This window comes from Notothenia rossii (genome assembly GCF_949606895.1).
Source record: "Notothenia rossii genome assembly, chromosome: 5".
NCBI lineage: Eukaryota > Metazoa > Chordata > Actinopteri > Perciformes > Nototheniidae > Notothenia > Notothenia rossii.
In genome coordinates this window covers 51,689,330-51,709,614 of record NC_136903.1, presented here as the reverse complement: position 1 = coordinate 51,709,614, position 20,285 = coordinate 51,689,330, and the positions used below count along the sequence as shown (strand labels likewise).

At 42.4% G+C, this 20,285-nt stretch overlaps 1 long non-coding RNA gene across 1 annotated transcript; it reads left to right on the top strand.

Annotated features, from left to right (window-relative positions):
• Nucleotides 1–14,896: 14,896 nt before the first annotated feature.
• Nucleotides 14,897–17,188, top strand: LOC307041602. The gene is made up of 2 exons (XR_013808812.1): nucleotides 14,897–15,170; nucleotides 15,693–17,188. It is a non-coding gene; the product is annotated as an uncharacterized lncRNA (long non-coding RNA).
• The last annotated feature ends 3,097 nt before the right edge of the window (nucleotides 17,189–20,285 follow it).

The window sequence follows — 20,285 nt, the reverse complement described above, 5'->3', positions numbered from 1 at the left end:
GATTGGGGAAAAATCGATCTGTGTGCTGATGTAGAAACTGCATGGTCTTATTTTTATCTTGGTTTTATGGAGATCATTGATAGACATGCACCCCTGCGTAAATTTAGAGTAAAGGGATGAGACAATCCTTGGTTTTCTGCTGAACTGTCCAGTCTCCTTCATGAGAGAAACAAGGCCTGGGCAAAGGCTAATCAGGCTCAGAGGTAGAATGGCTGCATTTTAGGCAGCTAAGAAATAGCTTCACTTCACATATCAAAAGTGCTAAATCAAAGTACTATCTGTCAGTTACCACAAAGAATCTGAATAATCCTGGAAAATGGTGGAAAGCCATTAAATCGTTATCCACCGGTGATATCCGTAATGAGCTACCTCCGTGCATTACCACAGCATCCGGCTCTATCTCGGACAGGTCTACTATGCTAAATTGCTTTAATGAGCATTTTGTGTCCTGTGGTTCTCTATTTGATTCTGTCACTAACTCTGCTTCTGTGAACACTACAGTGTGTGACTGAAAAACGTGTGTTGGAAAACCCTTTTAGTTTTACTCCTTTTACTGTTGATGTTGTTCGTGAAGCTTTAACCAAGTTAGATCCTAAGAAACCGGCTGGCCTGGACAACGTAGAACCTTTCTTTTTAAAGATAGCTGCAGATTTTATTGCTCCACCTCTCACTACTCTTTTTAACCTCTCCCTCATCACAAACACAATTCCAAAATTGTGGAAGTCAGCGTATGTCCTGCCTTTGCTAAAAGGAGGGGAGGCCACCTTATTAACTAACTATAGGCCAATCACTAAGTTGTCAGTTCTGGCTAAGGTTCTTGAACGCTTAGTGCAGGGGTACTCAAATGCAAATCTTAAAGGTCCAACATTTTTTTTTCAATAAGACAAAGGTCCGTTTATTACGGTCATTCAAACTTTTAAACAATTACAACAAGATTTTTAACACGAGGTTGCAAAAACAAAAATAATCTGTATGCAGCAGTTTTCATTGTTATTGTGTCTGTGCTTGATCCCTCAGGGTCGCAGTGTAAGAGCTGCAGTTATGAATAAAGGCAGCTGTACCCTCTTTCATTCAGCATTCCCATTATTGCTTTATAAATGTCTTGCCCCCTTGTGTGTCCACTGAGGTTCGTCAGGCCCAACACATCTTCAACAAACTCCCCCTTTGCCTCATCATAAAAACTCACAAACACCAACAACTGAGCATTGTCAGTGGTGCCAGTGGACTCATCCACAGCTAAGGAAATGCACTTTGCATTTTGTAGCCCATCACAAAGCTGATTAATCAAATCACCAGCCAGTACCGGTATTTATGTTCTTCTGGTTGCTGTGGAATCTGAGAGGGGGATTTGCTTGACCTGTTATTTCCTCTTTTTGTTTGCCTTCAAACATGGTCTCCATCACTTCAGTCATGCATTCTTTTATACTTCAGTTGTTATCCAGTGGAAAGTCTTTACCTACTGGCCTAGTTCAATCAAAGTGGTTACTTTCTGTGGGAAGTGTAGTTTTACACACCGTCTTATTTTACTTTCTCAGGATTTAAAACAGTTTTTTGGGGGCAGACCCCCACAAAGAAAAAATAAAATGTACACACAGAAGGTCCTCATCTTAACAGTTTTGTAGCCTCATCCGTGAGCAGAGCATCAAGTTGACATGTCTATTACAGCTGAATGCCGCGATTACCATGTTGTTCAGCAAAACGCCTCACAAAAGTATTAAGATCCTAAGCTTTAGTGCGTTTGGATTCAATGCAGAGTACAGCCACACTGACAGTCTCTTCTCTGTCATTGTAGACCGCAAATACCTCATTCCTTCAGTACTTGGGTCCGAATGCTTCTCGTTTTGCGCCGTACCATTCAAATGAAATCGCCGCCAATCATATCTCAAAGCTTGCACCAGGTCCGGGGGAGGGTTACAAGCTATTTTCACACAGCATTCACTTGCACTCGGACATTAGAGACTTTCTCTCATAAATGTCTGATGAGCCACAACTTTTCTTTCACAACAAAGCTGCCAACTGGGGTGGCAAGGCCTATTTTGAGGGTAGCAGTTGCCACCCCTGTAGGTGAAACTAGGGTACTAGCTACAGTACAGTTGCAACTAGATGAGCTGTTAACTCTCGCTCTGACTTTTTTTTTTAAACACACGCATTTTTCCCACCCGCATTCCACGAAGACCCGCCCTACTGTGCCTCTGATGAGCAGACTGTTGGTGGGGGAAAAAAACGCTGACTGAATGTGATTGGACCAATGCGTTCACAGACAGTGGAACAGTCGAACATGCAGAGCGCTGTTTGTAGTGGACATAGCGGAACATTTTTGACTCGTTGCGTTGTGGCGATGTCTCGCAGATAACACATATGAAAAGTATAATTTGCTCAGAGTCCAGAGTCAGTTGTGGTTCGGTCCGGATCCGGAACCGGAGTCCGGACTTTGAGGATGCCTGGCTTAGTGAGTGAACAGGTAAAGGTGTTTTTATGTACAAATGACATCCTGTCTAAACATCAGTCAGACTTCAGAAAGCAACACAGCACCATCACTGCCACAATGAAAGTGGTGAATGATGTGGCAAGTATTTTAGATAATAAGCAGAGTTGTGCAGCTCTATTAATTGACCTTTCCAAAGCGTTTGACACCGTCGATCATCGCATCTTAAAGCAGAGGCTAGCCATTATAGGCATGTCCAGCCATGCAGTAGGGTAGTTTGTGAACTACCTCTCTGAAAGGTCCCAATGTGTTCATTTTGATGGGCTGTCTTCTGAGTGGTTGAACATTGCAAATGATGTTCCCCAAGGTTCTGTTTTAGGTCCACTTTTATTCTCCATCTACATCAACAGTTTAGGTGAAAATGTCGATGAAGCTACTTTACATTTGTATGCGGATGATACCGTGATGTACTGTGCAGGTCCCTCCATTAAGGAGGCTGGTGTTAAATTACAGACTGTTTTTAACATTATTCAGACTCAGCTCTCAGAACTAAAGCTTCTTTTAAATGTTGAGAAAACCAAGGTAATGCTCTTTTCTAAAGCTAAAAAGACACCAGAGCCTGTTTTAGATATTGTAACTACGCAAGGAATAAAAATTGAAGTGGTTACCTGTTACAAATACCTTGGTATCTGGCTTGATGATTGTCTCACTTTTAAACTTTATGTCAATAACCTGCTTAAAAAGCTGAGGGTTAGGCTAGGTTTCTTCTACAGGAACAAGTCCTGTTTCTCGCTTGAGGCCAGGAAAAGGCTAGTCACTGTGACCTTTTTACCTGTGCTGGACTATGGTGATTTGATGTCTATGAATGCACCTGCCAATTGCCTGGTCAAGTTAGATCCTGCGTATCACAGTGCACTAAGATTTGTGACAAACTGTAAAGCATTAACACATCACTGTACCCTGTATGCAAGGGCTGGTTTGCTTTCACTAACTGTACGGAGGCTCAGTCACTGTTACATTTTTATATATAAAGCCATGTTAGGGAAACTGCCATCTTATATCTGCTCCCTGATCTCACGGAAAATTGTAAGTGGCTACTGCCTGAGATCGAATGCTGTGGTTTTATTAAATGTGCCAACTGCTAGGACTGTCTTAGGGAAGACAGCTTTTAGATGCGCAGCTCCTCTGTCTTGGAATAGTCTCAAATTAAATGGAAACTGAACAATCTGGTGCCACTAAATGTTTTTAAAGCTCGGTTGGATGCTACTCATTCGGAAGCTATTGGTGCCTGTTTATGTGGATAATTATGTAAATGATGCTGTATGATGTCCTTTTGTTGTTCTTTTTATGTTTCATGTGGAACTACTTGAGCAGGTCTCCCTTGAAAAAGAGATCACTGATCTCAATGGGATTCATCTGTATAAATAAAGGTTTGAAATGAAATGAATTGCACCTCAAACATTAAAACAAATCCAGAGTTACGTGTTTATGTACTTCCTCTAAGAAGAAAGGACAGCAAAAGAAGATCTCTGTGGCTTCAGGCTTGATCGCCGTTCAAATGACAGCGTTGGTTTCCCCAAAAGTGGGCGGGGCTGTAAAGTGACGTAGATTTTACTCCTCTATTATTCAAAACCATTCTATTTATTCTAACGTAAATTACATGCCAGTGTTTTATCTTTTTATTACTTATATTTTTATACTTTATTTGCTATAATAATAATAATAATAGATTTAATTTGTTAGCGCTTTTACAGGTGCTCAAAGACGCTTTACAGATAATAGTGAAGAAAAAAAGAAAAGAGAAGAAAGGAACAACAAATAAATATATAGTTAAAGTTAAAGTCAAATAATACAAAAACAATCACACATGAAAAGCCAGATTGAAGAGGTGAGTTTTTGTGAGTTTTTTTTGAAGGTGGTGAGGTCGGTGCAGTCTCTGATGGGTTGTGGGAGTGAGTTCCAGAGGGAGGGGGCAGCGACGGAGAAGGCTCTGTCCCCCCAGGTCCGGTGATTGGTGCGGGTGGGGATGGATAGGAGGTTGGCTTCTGATGAGCGGAGGCAGTGGGAAGGGGTGTGGTGGTGCAGCAGGTCTGTGAGGTAGGGGGGGGCCTGGTTGTTGAGGGCTTTGTAAGTTATGAGGAGGACTTTGAAGTGGATTCTTTGACGGACGGGGAGCCAGTGGAGGTTCTGGAGGATGGGAGTGATGTGGTCTCGGGAGCGGGTGTGGGTGAGGAGGCGGGCAGCAGAGTTCTGGATATGTTGGAGTTTATTGAGGAGGTTGGATGGTATGCCATAGAGGATGCTATTGCAGTAGTCGAGTCGTGAAGTGATGAATGCATGAATCAGGATTTCAGCAGCAGAGGAGGAGAGTGATGGGCGGAGACGGGCAATGTTTTTGAGGTGGAAAAAGGCGGTCCTGGTGATGTGATTTATGTGGTGGTTGAATTTGAGCTGACTGTCGAAAATGACTCCGAGGTTGCGGATGTGAGGGGGGGAGATAGAGTGTGGCTGTCAATGGTGAAGTTGAAATTCTGGATGTCTTTGATACGGGATGGGGGGCCGATGATGATGTCTGATTTGGCACTGTTCAGTTGGAGATAGTTTGTTTGCATCCATGCTTTTATTTCTGAGAGACAGTTGGTGAGAGTGGAGTGTGTTGTGGGGGTGATGGTTTTTGTTGAGATATAAAGTTGGATGTCATCGGCGTAGCAGTGAAATTGAAGGTTGTGGCGACAAATTATTTTGCCAAGGGGGAGCATGTAAAGGATGAAGAGAAGGGGGCCAAGCACCGAACCCTGGGGGACGCCTTGGGACAGAGGAGCAGTGGAGGAGGTGCAGTTGTTGATGTTGATAAACTGATGTCTGTCGGTGAGGTAGGATTTCAGCCAGGAGAGTGCAGTGTCAGTGATGTTGAGTGAATGTTGAGGCAGACATCTTGCAGGTAATGGAGGCAGTGATTGCTGAAGGTGAGATGGATTTGAGGTTTCTGTAGGTTATTGTGCGTTTTTGCTTTTGGGCGGGGATGGGGATGTTGATATCCATGATGATGGCCAGGTGATCAGAGATGTGGAGATTGAGGCTGGACAGATGATGGATGGTGAGACCAGTGGAGCAGACCAAGTCCAGGATGTGACCACGGCTGTGTGTTGGGAAGTTGATGTGTTGAGAGAAGTTGCAGCAATGAAGGGTTTCCTTAAATTCAGAGGCATATTTGCAGGTCGGGTCATCAATATGAATATTAAAATCCCCTAAGAGGAGAACAGATGGGGATATGGCAGAAAGCTGAGTGAGAATGTCAGAGAGGTCAGAGAGAAAGGAGGGGTTTGGCTTCGGGGGACGGTAGATGATGGCTGTGACCAGGGGAGTGGGACCAGAGAGTTTAAAGATCAGGTGTTCAAATAAAGAAGCATCAGGGATGGGGATTATGGTAGCTTTTATTTCCTTTTTGATAATAGCAGCTATACCACCACCCCGCCCTTGTGGGCGAGGTTTGTCAATGTATGTGAATCCTGCTGGGGTGATTTGATTTAAAGAAAAATAGTCCAGGGGCTTTTGCCATGTTTCGGTCAGATACAGAAAGTCCAGGTTATTGTCTTTAATGAATTCATTCAGAATGTGGCTTTTATTGTGGATGGAGCGTGTGTTGAGCAGGGCTGCTCTGAGGTGACGTTGCATTGGGGGGGGTTGTGTGGACCGGGGAAGTGGAAGGAGATTGGTCAGATTCACGTGTTTTTTGTTGTGATGGCGTAGTGTGGGCGCGTGACAGGACCGAATGGACGGGATGGAGTGTGGAGACGTGGAATGAAATAAAAACTTACGGCCAGAGCCTCTGTGTGGAGGACGGCGTTTGCGGAGTATTTCGTTATCTGCGAGGATGTCCATGCAGTCCGGAGGCAGGCGGTTATTAAAGGAGTGGAGATCTGACAGGGAGTAGAGCGGCGGCATGATCCCGTGAAGTGGCGCTAGCACGGAGCTAGCTAATGCTGGGGACCCGGACAGCAGAGACCAGGAGCCGGATGACCGTAGAAGAAGGAGCGGTGTGAGTCCAGATAAAATGAGAGTGATAATCCACAGCATATCAGGAGAATGATTCCAGTGGTTTCCGGAGGAGAATCGAAGGAGGGGCTGACAGCCTGGTGCAGAGTGGGAGCCGGGTGACCAGCCTACTAGCTTGTTAGCTAGCTTGTTAGCCACCGGCTGTAGGCGGCAGGGAGAGACGATGTCAGCGGGGAAGCCGGCTGATCCCAGCGGGATGGGAAGACCCACACGAGCCGCGGAGTTAGGCTGGAGTTAGGCTGGAGTTAGGGTGGAGTTAGGGTGGAGTTGGGGTGGAGACAGAATTGTTAGCTCGGCAGACTTCAGGGAGCCGAGGAGCATCTAGGTAGCAGCCTGCTAGGTCCGATAATGCTAGCTAGCTAGCGGGCTAGGGACCGATGAGCAGGAAAGAGCCAGCAGGTTGGAGATGACAACACATCTGATATTTTTGCTGATGACTGACGTTTCAAAAGTAGAGAGCCAGACAGGAGAGGTTCTAATCTGGACTAAAGAACAATATTTGGGGCGGAAGAGCGGCGAACAAACAACGCCAGCATCCTCGGCGACCCGGGAAAAAACTGATGAGTTGTGCTATGAGTTATATCTGAAGCAAATTATGTTTCTGAAGATGTGTAGTCAATTCCACCCTTCAATGTAGCATAAATGTGAACTTTCAGCAGGAACAATACCGGAAACAGACGTAGGAAAGATCCTCAGCTCGCTGATTGGATGTTTTAGCCACAATGCACGTTTTTAAAGAAAACTGATTTTCTTTGAATATAAGAATGTAAACACTGAGTTGAGAGAATAGTCAGGGGATTTGGGTGATGGAAGACACATCTATGGAATCACAATTTCAATAGCTTACCATTAAATGACGGATATACCTTTCTGTCTGTGATGTTTTACAAATCAGATATTAATGTGAAGAAGTAAAACATGAGAAATAGTATAGCAATATCCTGTAAAAACATGAATAAAACTAAATGTCTTCAGATGTTATAATAATACATTTATTTGGGGGTGCGCCTTTCATTGCAACCAAGGACACAACAGGGCATAGGGGCTATATAGGGAACAATTAAAACAGTGGATTTAGTAAAGTATTAGCCGGGGTAAGACAAGACAAACAACAGGAAATTGACTACAAAAGGACACAGGGTACAGATTATAAACAAAATGCCAGTTTGAACAGGTGGGTTTTGAGTTGGGTTTTGAATGTTGTTATGGAATCAGACTTTCGGATGTGTAGTGGCAGGGAGTTCCAGAGTCTGGCAGCCAAGCAGCTGAAAGCTCGAGCACCCATGGTTTTGAGGTGATAGCTTGGGACGGTGAGAAGTCCTACGGACGAAGAGCGGAGGGTGCGGGAGGGGGTGTATTCCTGAAGGAGGTCGGTGATGTAGATGGGGGCAAGGTTATGGAGAGCTTTGTATATGAGTAGAATGTTTTTGTAGTCAATACGGTACCGTACAGGAAGCCAGTGTAGCTGAGTGAGAATGGGGGTGATGTGGTCCGATGAGTTGGTGCGGGTGATGATCCGGGCAGCAGAGTTCTGGATTATGTGCAGTCTATTGAGGAGCTTGATGGGAAGGCCAGTCAGAAGTGTATTGCAGTCAGGGCCGTGGGAAGTATAGGGGTGCTGCAGCACCCCCTGGTGGAGGACATGGGATCTGCACTTCCACAAGATTAAATACAAATATAATAATTTAAAAAAACGAATTTTCAGCCTTGACGTAACAACATTCATAATTAAGTAAAGATAACACCCTTTTCACCCAGGTTACATTTTCCATTTGCCCTGTACGATGGGCGCTGTAAGTGATGAAAGTGGGGAATGTTGGCTTATCAGGCGCCCGCAACTCACAGCCAAAGTGAGAGAGGGGGTGCACCGGCACCGGTGTGAGTACCATATGTGTTCGGGCCGGGGTACCATGTGGTTGGGGGCCGTCTCTTACCAATGACGTCACGCATTGTGATTGGCTGTACGGTAATTTACCCAGGGGTGCTCGGGGGCAAATCACATCTACAGATCGTGACGAACCGAATTGAAGTATTCCTATACTCCTAGCGTGTGAAAATGTTTACAGGTGTGAGTATCTGGTGGGGATTGTTGTTAGCTTCTGCTGCGCTAACGGATATAAGAAGCTGTTTCAACAATAATGTGGAGGGAGAGTTCGGTCCTTTCAGACTGAGGTCCCGGCCACACGAGGACGAAAATGGTCGTTTGCGTTACTGTCAGTGGCGGCCGGCTCATAGGGGCGCTAGGGTCGCCGCCCCACCTCTTCCCACATGAAAAAAAATATATATTTAAAAGAATATTTTTTTATTTTAATGAACAAGGTAAATATTATATAATTGGTATCAGTAAAATGTATAATCTACAATAAAATATTGTTTAAAATTGTGTTACGATGTCTAAAGTTACTGATAAGTCACATGTATCCTGCCTGGCCTTGCCATGTATCATTACCCTCTCTCTCTCTTTTGTCGTCTGGGCGCTAAGAGAGGAGCCCTCAACCAGTGCAGCAGCAGCCACTAGCAGCTGACTGTTGCTATCTTTAAACTATGCCGCCAAAACATAATTTCAGCCAATCAGCGTCATCAAATCTGATGGTCACAGGGCGCCTACGTCAGCGCCCGGTGCTGTCTGTGAGTTGTTTGGACTCGTATCCAAGGAGACAAAACAGGAAGCTGTCAATCACTCTGGAAGCTATCATTAGCAGCTAATGAAAACTCCGTTTTTGACATTAAAATGGAATTATGGATTATCAATACTTTTTCAAAGTCACAGACACATTGGATTAACCTATGGATTAACCTTCAGCCGCGTTTTTCTCGTTTTTGATCAGAATAACAGCAAAAGGTGAGCATATCTCCGTGTTTTGCTACCTAAAGCTACTTCGTGTGATGTCTGTATTTGCTTCCCCTGTCGCGAATTCTGATCGCTCGACGCTCAGTGATGATACTTATATTTCTCGAATCTGTGGAATCTCAGTTTGTTAGCATAAGCGCATACCTGCCAACCCTACCGATTTGGGTTGTAGTCTACCGCTTTTGACATGTTTCTACCGCCTACCGACTTAGCTGGCTTTCCCTACCGATTTTGAATCTTCCCAAACTATAACAAATAAAAAAGACACTACATAGAAACTGGACTCGACTTTTGGCGGACACCGTTTGCAGCGTGTCTGTGATTGCATCATACAAACAGTCCTCTGTGTTTCTGAAAGAGAAACAACGTGCAGACCGGGGGTAATGCTGCCTTTCCTCTGCGCCCCCGGGGCTGATGGGTAATCACTCCCAAAAGAGTGAGGGAACAGAGACGAGGCATTTGAGTCCTGCAGGATTTCCCCGTTAGTATCAGTGTCTCGAAAACACATGTTGGTGACTTAAAGACATCCAGTGTTTGGTCTTTTCCTGAAGCATCCTTCACCTACAGTGTCTCAACTGAAAGAGGACCACAAACACACAAAAAATATAATAACATTTTGTTGGGTTCCTGCTTGATCTTGGCCTGGAATATATTATGTTTCCATCGATGTCTCTCTTTGTCCACCTTATGGTTCGTTCAGGTGTCTGGACTGGTGCTGCTACTTCCTCATCCTGAAGCTCACAAATAAACTCATCAAGACTTTCCATCACATCTTTGAATTCTTCCTCATCAAGAAAATCATCAAGATTCGTAAATGATTGATGCTCTGAATCACTCATGGTTAGAAAAACAAAAACACAGAAATGGACTAACAACAGAAAGATGACAGATAAGACACATACACAGGTACACAGACAGAGATACACAGACAGCAACAGAGATAGGACAATTTCACAACAGCAAGGACAGGGAAACAACGGGGACGTGGTTCTTAAAAGTGCCTTTGGATTGATGCCATAGCTGATAACTGATTCACTTAGAACTCAGAAGAATCTGTTGAGAGAAGAAACAACAATTAGGAATTGAACACCTTACATTTTACAGTGGCGTTATCTTATCAAATAATTAACAACATCAACATAGCATGATTACAAAAAGACAGTTTGGAGCTATGGTAACATAGGTTACTGGAAATACATTATTAATGGAAACCATACAATTCCCTATGACTGTAACCTGTAAGATCATATCTGACAAATAAAGGTCACCTAATATGTAAGGGGCTTGGCATTAGTGTCATGAACATGAAGGAATATTTCTGAACTTTTATGATTATTTAATTGTTTTTATTGTTGTGTCATTCATTTAATCAACTCTAACCCCATTGAAAACACATAAATGACACATAATAACTACATTCCTAAACAATCACAAATATTATTTCATGCAATAACAGGTGTCAGTCGTTTGCCACCTCTTAAATAAAGTTAAACTTAGAAGCACCTTCTGTGCTAGCAAATAGCTAGTAGCAGCTAGCTAGCATTCTGCACGTTTGATGCAGCAAGTTATACTTTTTTGAATGTCTTAAAATTATTTACAGGCAAAAAAACGACTACCCTGCACTTGCAAATGTTCCAACAGTGTCTTATTGGTCCAACGTAAGGCTGTTTGTGCTGAATATTGAATGATTTTCTCGAGTTCAGGCACATGTTCACGGTGTTTCTTACCTGCTGGAAGGAACGCAAATGGGCTTTAACATCGTGGCGCATAGATGACGTCACAAGTGTGTGCCGAAAACATCGTTGCGCATAATTCAATACCCAGCATGCATCATCTCAACTCCACATAAGAGAAAGAAATGCCTATAAACCTATTATTTTTGCCTAACTGTCGCCAAGAACTATCACAGAGTAAGACAATTACAATTTTTCATTTTGTATAAACTATATATAAAGAGCAATGACGTCTCGCACCATACGCTTAAGCTGAGAACGGGGAGCTGTTACAGCGTCCATAGCAACCACCTTAGCAACCATGAATGTGTACACATTCATGAAGTAATCTTAGTCATAACTAGCAAACTAAACATCATGTACATCTACTGCACAAATAATCAGAAATAACAACTCATATTAATCGCATAAAATGACATCAAAACGCATTTTAATGGCCAAATGAAACTTAAAATAGGCATTTTCCACCGAGAATAACACGAAGGTCGGCCATTGCTGTTGATCACGTGGTCTATGGCAGAGTCCTGCATCGGGTCGGGTACCCGCGAGTGCAAAGCTTTTCAACTCGGCCTGCATATTTTCCTTGGTTGCCCTGCTGTCAAATCCTTGCAAGCACTTGCTTAAGTCTTGAAGGGCAGACTGGGGAAGAGCACTGGTGCAGAGCTGAGGGAAGTTTCTGGGATCCAGACATGCCAAGTCAGCATATAGATTGCCGTGTGTTAAAAAGCGCCTATGAATGGCTTCAATTGCTGTGTCCATGATCCGGTTATGCACATTCACCTCATAGGATTTTTCTGCATCATCCAGGGTCTCATCCTGAGCCATCTCTCCAGGCAAGACTTTCTTCATCCTCCTCCTCTTTTGTGGCAGTGTTGCCTCCACTTCAATGTCCGTGTCATCTCTCTCTTGGATTTCTGTGTTTGTCCAGTTGACAAATGTGTCTGCTGCTTTTTTTACAGATTCAAAATCTCTTCCCAAGCTTTTCAGCATATCCTGTGTCGATGCCACCATTCTGTGAGCAGAGAGGATGTCCAATCCTGCCGTCTGAAGGTATTTAGACAATGGAGAGGTATGTTCAAATATGCGGAGGAAGATTTGAGCCGTCAAGATCGTCTCATACTTGAGCAATGACTCTGCATATCCTCTGGCCATGACACGGATACATGGTTTCACTGTTGCCTGTTTCTGTATAGCTGATAATGTCAACAGCACATCAACGTACAGACCATCTTCCGGTTTTCCAAAGAAGCCAAACACCTTCTTCAGGGCCTCATGCTTGGCCCACCAGCGTGTCTCGCCAATAGGAGCAAGGCGTCTACGTCTCTTGTTTCGGATTGACTCTTCCCACACATTCATCCTTTTATATGACTCTTTGATGAATACCGCAATGCCATTGAGGAGCGCAAACAGGGACCCACTCTCAATAACAATCTGGGTTGTGTTTGCAAGCACCAGATTTAGTACATGTGCGTAGCACCATACATGCACCTGGTTTGGAGATTGTGCAGACAATAGTGAGGAGAATCCTTTGTATTGGCCTTGCATGTTTGATGCCCCATCAGTCGCATTTCCAATGCACATGGTCTTGCTGAGGCCCATTTTGTCCAGAACTTCTGACAGCATGTTGACAAAGGCCTGTCCAGTGGATGAACTGCACTTAAGCACTGCAACAAGCCTCTCATGAACAATATCACTAACATACCTCAAATTGATTTCAAGAGGTAAGCTTCAGCACAGTTTCTGTGTCCACTGCTTCTCTCATGCTCCTCTGTGCGCTGGTGTATATGCCTCCAATCTGACATTCCACTGATGAACAGACTGCTATCAGTTCTCTTACCGAATGCCATGCAGATGAAACAATACAGCATGTGACGCTCTGGACAGTATGTCAGCCACCTTCTACTGGTGCCGTCTCTGCTACAGAACACTTTCTGCACCACTGGATTGCTACTTTTTTTGCTGAGGACGGTAATTTAAAAATGACTGGAGATTTCTCTGATCAGGTTGTGAAAACAAATCTGTTATTTGACTGGCACACTCATAGCTCTCAACAGCTGTTTCCCTCTCAGGTGATCCTGTATTTGGGCTGACACACTCCTCACTCTCTCCAGCTTTTTTCCTCTCAGGTGATCCTGTCTTTGGGCTGACATACTCCTCACTCTCTACAGCCTTTTCCCTCTCAGGTGGTGCAGTCTTTGGGCTGCCTGAATTGGTCTGGCTCTCTCCCTGAACTGACCAGCTGGACTTGCCCTGAACCTGTCTGGGCTGGACATAGGGAAAGCATTTATCATTAGATGGGGAAATAATTCAAAACTACAGAATAATGTACAAGATAAAAGATTAGTTCATATTGAACGAAACGTTCGCGAGCGTAACAACACTCATGGCAAACACGGTTTGCCATGTTTTCATTATGACACTTAGTGTGACAATACCTGAAAATGCTCAAGACAGCACTATACACAGACATTTGAAAACTACAGTAAAAGTAACACATTTACAAAGAAATTAAAGTTACACACAAATTATGAAATAGTTATCACCTCAGTAAACAATAAATGAATTGAAAGATTACAATAAATTCAATGGCAAATATTGCAAATTAATCTAATTATTGCCTATAGGTTTACTTATATTTTTTGCTAAAATTCAAAGTATCTCATCTGTATTTACAATACAGCTTGATTCTGCAGCTTCATCTCTACTTACAGCTCGTTGGTCCATGTGAACGTTTACTGTTGCTATGGCTACAAGAAACCGCTGACGTTAGCAGCTCTTAGCTAGCCTAGCTAAATCATCTGAACAATAAAAACCCATACTATCACAATTCGGCATATTTAAACAAAATCAACCACAACTACCAACATTCACAGCCCTTCAACTCTGGGCTAATATGTTGTCACAAGTAGGACTATGCAGTTAATTAGGTCACATCACATTCAATGTAAAAACGTTTTCTACTTTTTTTTTGGACATGTCTCAAAAATGTAGCCTAGCCAGCCCAGGCTAACGTTACTTACGATGTATGCCTCCACTCGCTCGTCTCCCGGCGCAGAAGCACCTGCTGGGGCGGTGACCACGGCACCAAATAGGTCCGTCAATTTAGAATATTTAGCAGCCTCCACCTCCAGAGACTTCAGCTTTTTAAGTCGCAGTTGTTCAGCGCCACCCGGGCGTTTCTTCTGCTTATCCATTTTCAGCTCAGCAGCAGGCAGCCCGTCCCGCGACTCCCACCCATGCCATGAGGTCCCGCCCCACCCTGGTTTGTGTTGTGATTGACAGCACTGTCAGGGCTCTCTGAGCTTATCAGCTCATGATTGATTGACACTGACAAACAATAGACCAATAATATGTGTCGATGCTGGCAACACACTGCTAGCCCTCTGTAGCCAATTGGCCGGCCCAATTGGAGGGAATTTAGAGGGAAAAAAACGAAAAGAAAAAAAAAACCTTGCGGACCGGCCCACATTGGGTCAACGGCCCACCGGGACGATGCCCGGTATGCCAGATGGCCAGTCCACCCCTGCACACAGCGTTGTATTCTCCTCCCCCTGTTGGCCCTAAAAGCTTCAGAGGGCGGATACCTGAGCTCCATAGCGTCCCGCTAATGTGAAACACACACACACAGCGTTAGCGGGACATGCTCTTGCCCCTGTCGGCCCTAAAAGCTTCAGAGGGCGGATAGCTGGGCTCCGTAGCGTCCCACTAGCTTAGCCGCTAGCTAAAGGTAAAAAAACATAGATGGGTACATAGAATATGATTAGAATAAATCGTCACCGATGTAGAGGATATATTTTTATATTCACTTTAAACTCGGCCAAATGGAGTTTAATGCTTTGGGATTTAAGTTAGGCCAATAGACTGTATATATAAATGGATGTAGGGTCCGTGACGTCACCCATAGGATTCTGCAGAGTTGCAGAGAAGCCCTTAGTAGGCGGAGTCGGCCCATAACGGCTCGACAGTCACGTCAGAGTTCAACTCCCGCTCCCAAAGAGGCGGAGGCGGGACCTGCTGCCACCGAGCTGAAAGTTCCAGAGCTAGCTGAAGCTACCAAGCTAAGCTAACCCATCTGCACACTGCCGTGGCATTTTACGTTTCTAAGGTAAGCGGACATGAAACTATTCAGCAAAACTATAAATAATAATCTAAGTTATTGAGTTTTTAGCATAATACTTCAGAATCTTAAAATCCCTTAACGTTTGTATGCAATTGTGCTAAATTCAACACTGGAATCAAGCAAATATTTATATGTTTGCATGACATTAGTTATTTATATTTTGATATCACTTAATTATACGTTTAATACATTTAAGTCAAGCTAAGGTACATGAGATGGTAGCTAGTTAATTATCTTACCTGTGATGCCTCCTCCAAACAGCATAATAACCAGACTGTATCATTAAAATTAAGTACCAGTTCGAGATCCTTGACTTTAAACAAACAATTCAAAAGACAACATGTATTTAAAGACCAATCTTTATTTAAATGTGCCTCTTAATCTGATATATTAGTTATTCAGTAATAGTATTGACAATCTAAAAACATTGAGCAACTCAACAGTCAACTTTATGTTTCTTATTGTCTAAAGCATTTGTTATTTTCATTTTCCCCCTTTCATATTCAGTGTGGACGGATTGAGACAGCGTGGTGTCCAGAAAGCTGCAGAGACTTCAGGGAGAAACCTCCGTGTGATGGACGTCCTGTCTGTTGGTTTGGAGAGGACTGAGGGTCTTTCCTCTGCGAGGAGGTCCAGGCCTGATGGAGGAGCCCATGCTGGGCAAAGCTGATACCACTGCACAGGCCTAGTCTGTAATTTTATTTGACTAAATGTGTTTACTTTAATAGTTTTACACCTTCTGTCCATATGTGCTTTTTATTTAAAATATGTTTGATTCAGTTTTGGTTCACATTTCAATAAATTGTATTTGTATTTGCACTCCTTTCGTCCATTATTCTTAATGAAAATGTTAGATTACACATTCAAATCTGACTGAAGATTGGCCCCATTTATTTGTGACATTGCAAACTCTGCGGTACAAGGAACAAGTAATGTGAAGCTCATAAAGCAAGGCAAATAGAAATAATCAGCTGATGGAGTGAAGATGTGGAAATATGTGCATTCGATCAGCTGACTGTTTTTTACAATAAAAGTAGTTTCTTAGTGTACTGGTCTTAAAATCTCATGGCATCAGTTTTTAATTTTCCTCTTGGATGTTCTTCTTGAGCCTCAGAGAAGGAGAAAATGTTGTGTCTTTCAGGCATGTCCTTTCCTAACAAAAATCACAGGAAACATAAAACATATTATTGCAGAACAAGTGTGTTATTTATGAAAGCGGTGTGTTTGTGTGTTTTGGGGCTGTAGATATAATTATTTTGTTATTGTAATGTTTTTTTTTTTATTTCAACAGTGAGCTACAAAGACAATCAGATTATGAATGAACAGTATGAAGTTCATCAACATTGAAATATATGTTATCAAAATAATATTTAACTGTTATCAAAACGTAGTGCAACTGTAGAAGCTTGCTCTGTTGTCTCACTGAAAGAATAACTTTTACCAGGTTTTTTACAGACAATATTGAGAGATAAATAGTAGCAGTTCTCACTATGTGTTAAATATCTTTGCCTTTAATACATTAAATTAGAAAGCTGACACAATCATGTTGCTTGTTAACATCTAAATGTAACTTTTTGCACAGAAAAAACCCTCAACTTCACTGGTGTGTAGGTGATCTATTATTGTTTAATGGAATGTATATCAGTGTATTAAAGTCAATACTTTCTTGATTCTTTGTACAGTATGAAAAAAATAGTATTTGTACCTGTGCTGAAGTTCACTGCTGTGAGGAGTCCAGTTCTGTCTCTCACTCTCTGCTCCAGCCTGTCTGCATTACCTGGACACCTTAAACAAACAGATATATATGTAAAATACCATGTGTACAAAAAATATAACTGATTCTCTTCTGTTGAACATGTTGGATTGTGTATTGTCTGAGTCAGGGTCCTTTTTATTTTACTGTAACTTTGGAAGTTGTGTTACCAATGCTTGCTGTTTATTTGATACCCATTTGGTAATGCAATTAATAAAAACAACCAGGTTTGGGTTCGTTCTTCAGATGACTGTGACGTTAACGTGTAAGCTCAATAATGAACTCCAGATCAACCAACCATATTGTAATATCTAAGTAATCATCTTAAAATATGACATTAATAATTATAATATATACACATCTTGTTGTGAGGTTGATTTCACATACAGTACTTCGACATTAGATTGTCTACATACTTGAGCATAGCCAATTTAAATTAACCTTAGCGATGCATACAGTTCCTACCTACATAATAATCATCTCTCTAAGTTACAAGGATGACCTTATTTTATCAACCTCAAAAAGAAACCGTTTGTTGTACAGTATTATCCCACTTAATGCTTAACACTTGTCTATTTCATTTTAACCTTTATAAATATAGTCTATAATTTTAACTTGGAGGCTACTATTAGCATTGTTAGCACCGATGTAGCTACCACTCGCTTACACGCTAACCCAAGCCTTAACATTAATTACGTAGCTGATTAAAATCATTAACACATAAATAAGTACTCGAATTTCACTTACCACAAAACCGCATTCATGCATCGTCGGTTTCAACAGCAGAGCGAGTCACAATAGTCCGATATATAAGCATGAAGAACAAACAAACACGGCCGGGGGCAAGTTGTGTTCCCTGGATGAGCTGAGCAGCCAGAGTCCCTATAGCATCACGGAGCAGCTAGCAGAGAGACAAGAAGCTAACAGCAGCAGTCACTTCACAGAGCCGTCACTCAATGTGACCACGCCCTAATTTATGCAAAAACTTTAAGACCTAATATAAATAAAAGGGTCGTGTTAGAAAACAATTCACTCACAGATCCATAATCATGAAGGTGGAATCTAACTATATTCATAATAATATGTATTGCATCCATGGGTAGAAACATGTGCTGTAAAGTTGGGCATTTTAACATGGGGGTCTATGGAAATTGCTCCTTTCTGCAGTCAGTCCCTATCGGCCAATATATGAATTGCAGTGTGTGCCACTTCCGTATTGGCGTCCCGGCTCTTCCACAGAGTTTGCCGCTTGGTTAGGCCACATAGTACGTGCATGAGTTTGAAAGTATAACGTGCTAGCCTGCTGTAATACATCGTATAGTCAGGCACACATTTATGAGATTCAACCATGGATTTAACAATGGCCAATTATATTTCTAAAATAATATGTAGCCTATTCCCAGAGCATAATTCATGGGGCAACAAGGTGAGGTGTATAATGTGTTTTAATTAGGGCCGGTACTTTAACGCGTTAATTAAGATTAATTAATTACACAAAAATTAACGCGTTAAAAAAATGTACGCATTTTAATCGCACTTATTTTTGCACCGCGGAATGTTTCTCACTGGATGAGTTTCAGGGGTACCGATTATACTGGAGCACCAACTAACGTTCATGACTTCAAACAACAACAAACCACAGTGAACAATAGTCAAACGTGAACGAAGAAGCTGATGAGACCGCTTTGGTTTGCCCCGTGGATGGGACATTTTGTTTTAAAAAACGGACGGATGGAAGCATCGATAAGAGCACGGTTGTTTGCAAATTATGCAAAAAGGAATTTGCATATCACCGCAGCACATCAAGCCTCCAGTATCACCTCAATGCAAAACATATAGCAGCTAGCGTGGAAGCTAGCGTGGACGTTAGCCCGACTCGGAGTACAAGGACCCACACCCAATTCGCGTTGATCAAACAGTGGCCTATGCAACAGAGAGATTTTATTTTTCATCAGGATATTGGAAGAATAGGAGGGATTGAGGTCAATCACTGGCACTTTTTTATTTTATTTTATATGGTACACTTTATGTTGAACTATTTATTACGTTGTTGGTACAACTGGCACTTTATGTTGAACTGTTTATTGTTTTGGCCAAGGTTATTGAGAGAGTTGGACTGAAATTGATTAGATTTTTTAAATCAACTGTTGGTAAATCAACAAAGTCTGTTATGGCCTCTGAAGCAACAGAGAGATGTTTTCTAATAGTCAGGGTTTCCAATGTTCTGAATGTACTTGAAAGTATTGTGTTTTACTTAAAAAACAAAGTGTTATAGTTTACAGAAGGTCTACCTACCTATAGGCTACCTGAATCTCTGAAATGTACTATATTCCTAAATATGCTATTGCTACACTTTATGGCAAAAATTGCACTTTTCTGTTGGTCTTTGTTAAGTACCACCTTGAAAAAAATAAACAATGTTTTGTTGCTTAAGCTTATGTATTCAGTCATTATTCAATGGTATACTAAAATCCATGTGAAAAAAATTGCTTCTCACTGCTCTCAGGTCAAATATTTATATGTGATTAAAAATGCGATTAATTGCGATTATTTAATTACAAAGCCTGTAATTAATTAGATTAATTTTTTTAATCGAGTCCCGGCCCTAGTTTTAATATCATACATTTTACGCCAGCAAACTTCTTGTACGGACTTCGGCAGTAGTGAAGACTCACTGAACGAATTAAGTACAAAGACGAATCGTTCGCGAACGTGCAAATCACCAGAAGTCGTTCGCGAACCGGTGAACGAATCAGTGAACTAATCTTTAAAGTGAACTGAGTCAAAAGATGTGTGTCCCCGAAGGGACTCGAAATGCCCATCACTAATTTCCACAGCCCCACCGAAAAAAAATTCCACCAGCCGCCACTGGTTACTGTTTAGTGTCATATAGACCGTTCGGCCACACGAGGACGACCGAATATGACAGTAAACAACTGCGGAAACGATAACGGGTCCCAAGGTGGATAGAACGGCATACGCAACGCTCTGGGGGGTTCAACGGCTCCGTGTGTACGCCCTCTACGATCATTTTCTGATAATGATGACGCAATAGCCCCGCCTCTCCCCACCTCTGCTGCTCACCCCCGCGTCAAAGTAAACTGCACACTGAATTCAGATTATTTATCTTTCTCTCGATATGGACATAAACGCGAGTGAAGTCTAATCTGACAGGACAGAGACACGCAGCTCTGCTCACCTGCAGCTCCTCCCGCTGTGATGCAGCGGTGAACGGAGCAAAACACACACTTCAAGTCAGATCATCACCCTTAACTATTTTAATTACCTCTCAAACTACCTAAACTAGTTATAAATATGTTTATTTTTACTGTCGGCCGGGTCACTCA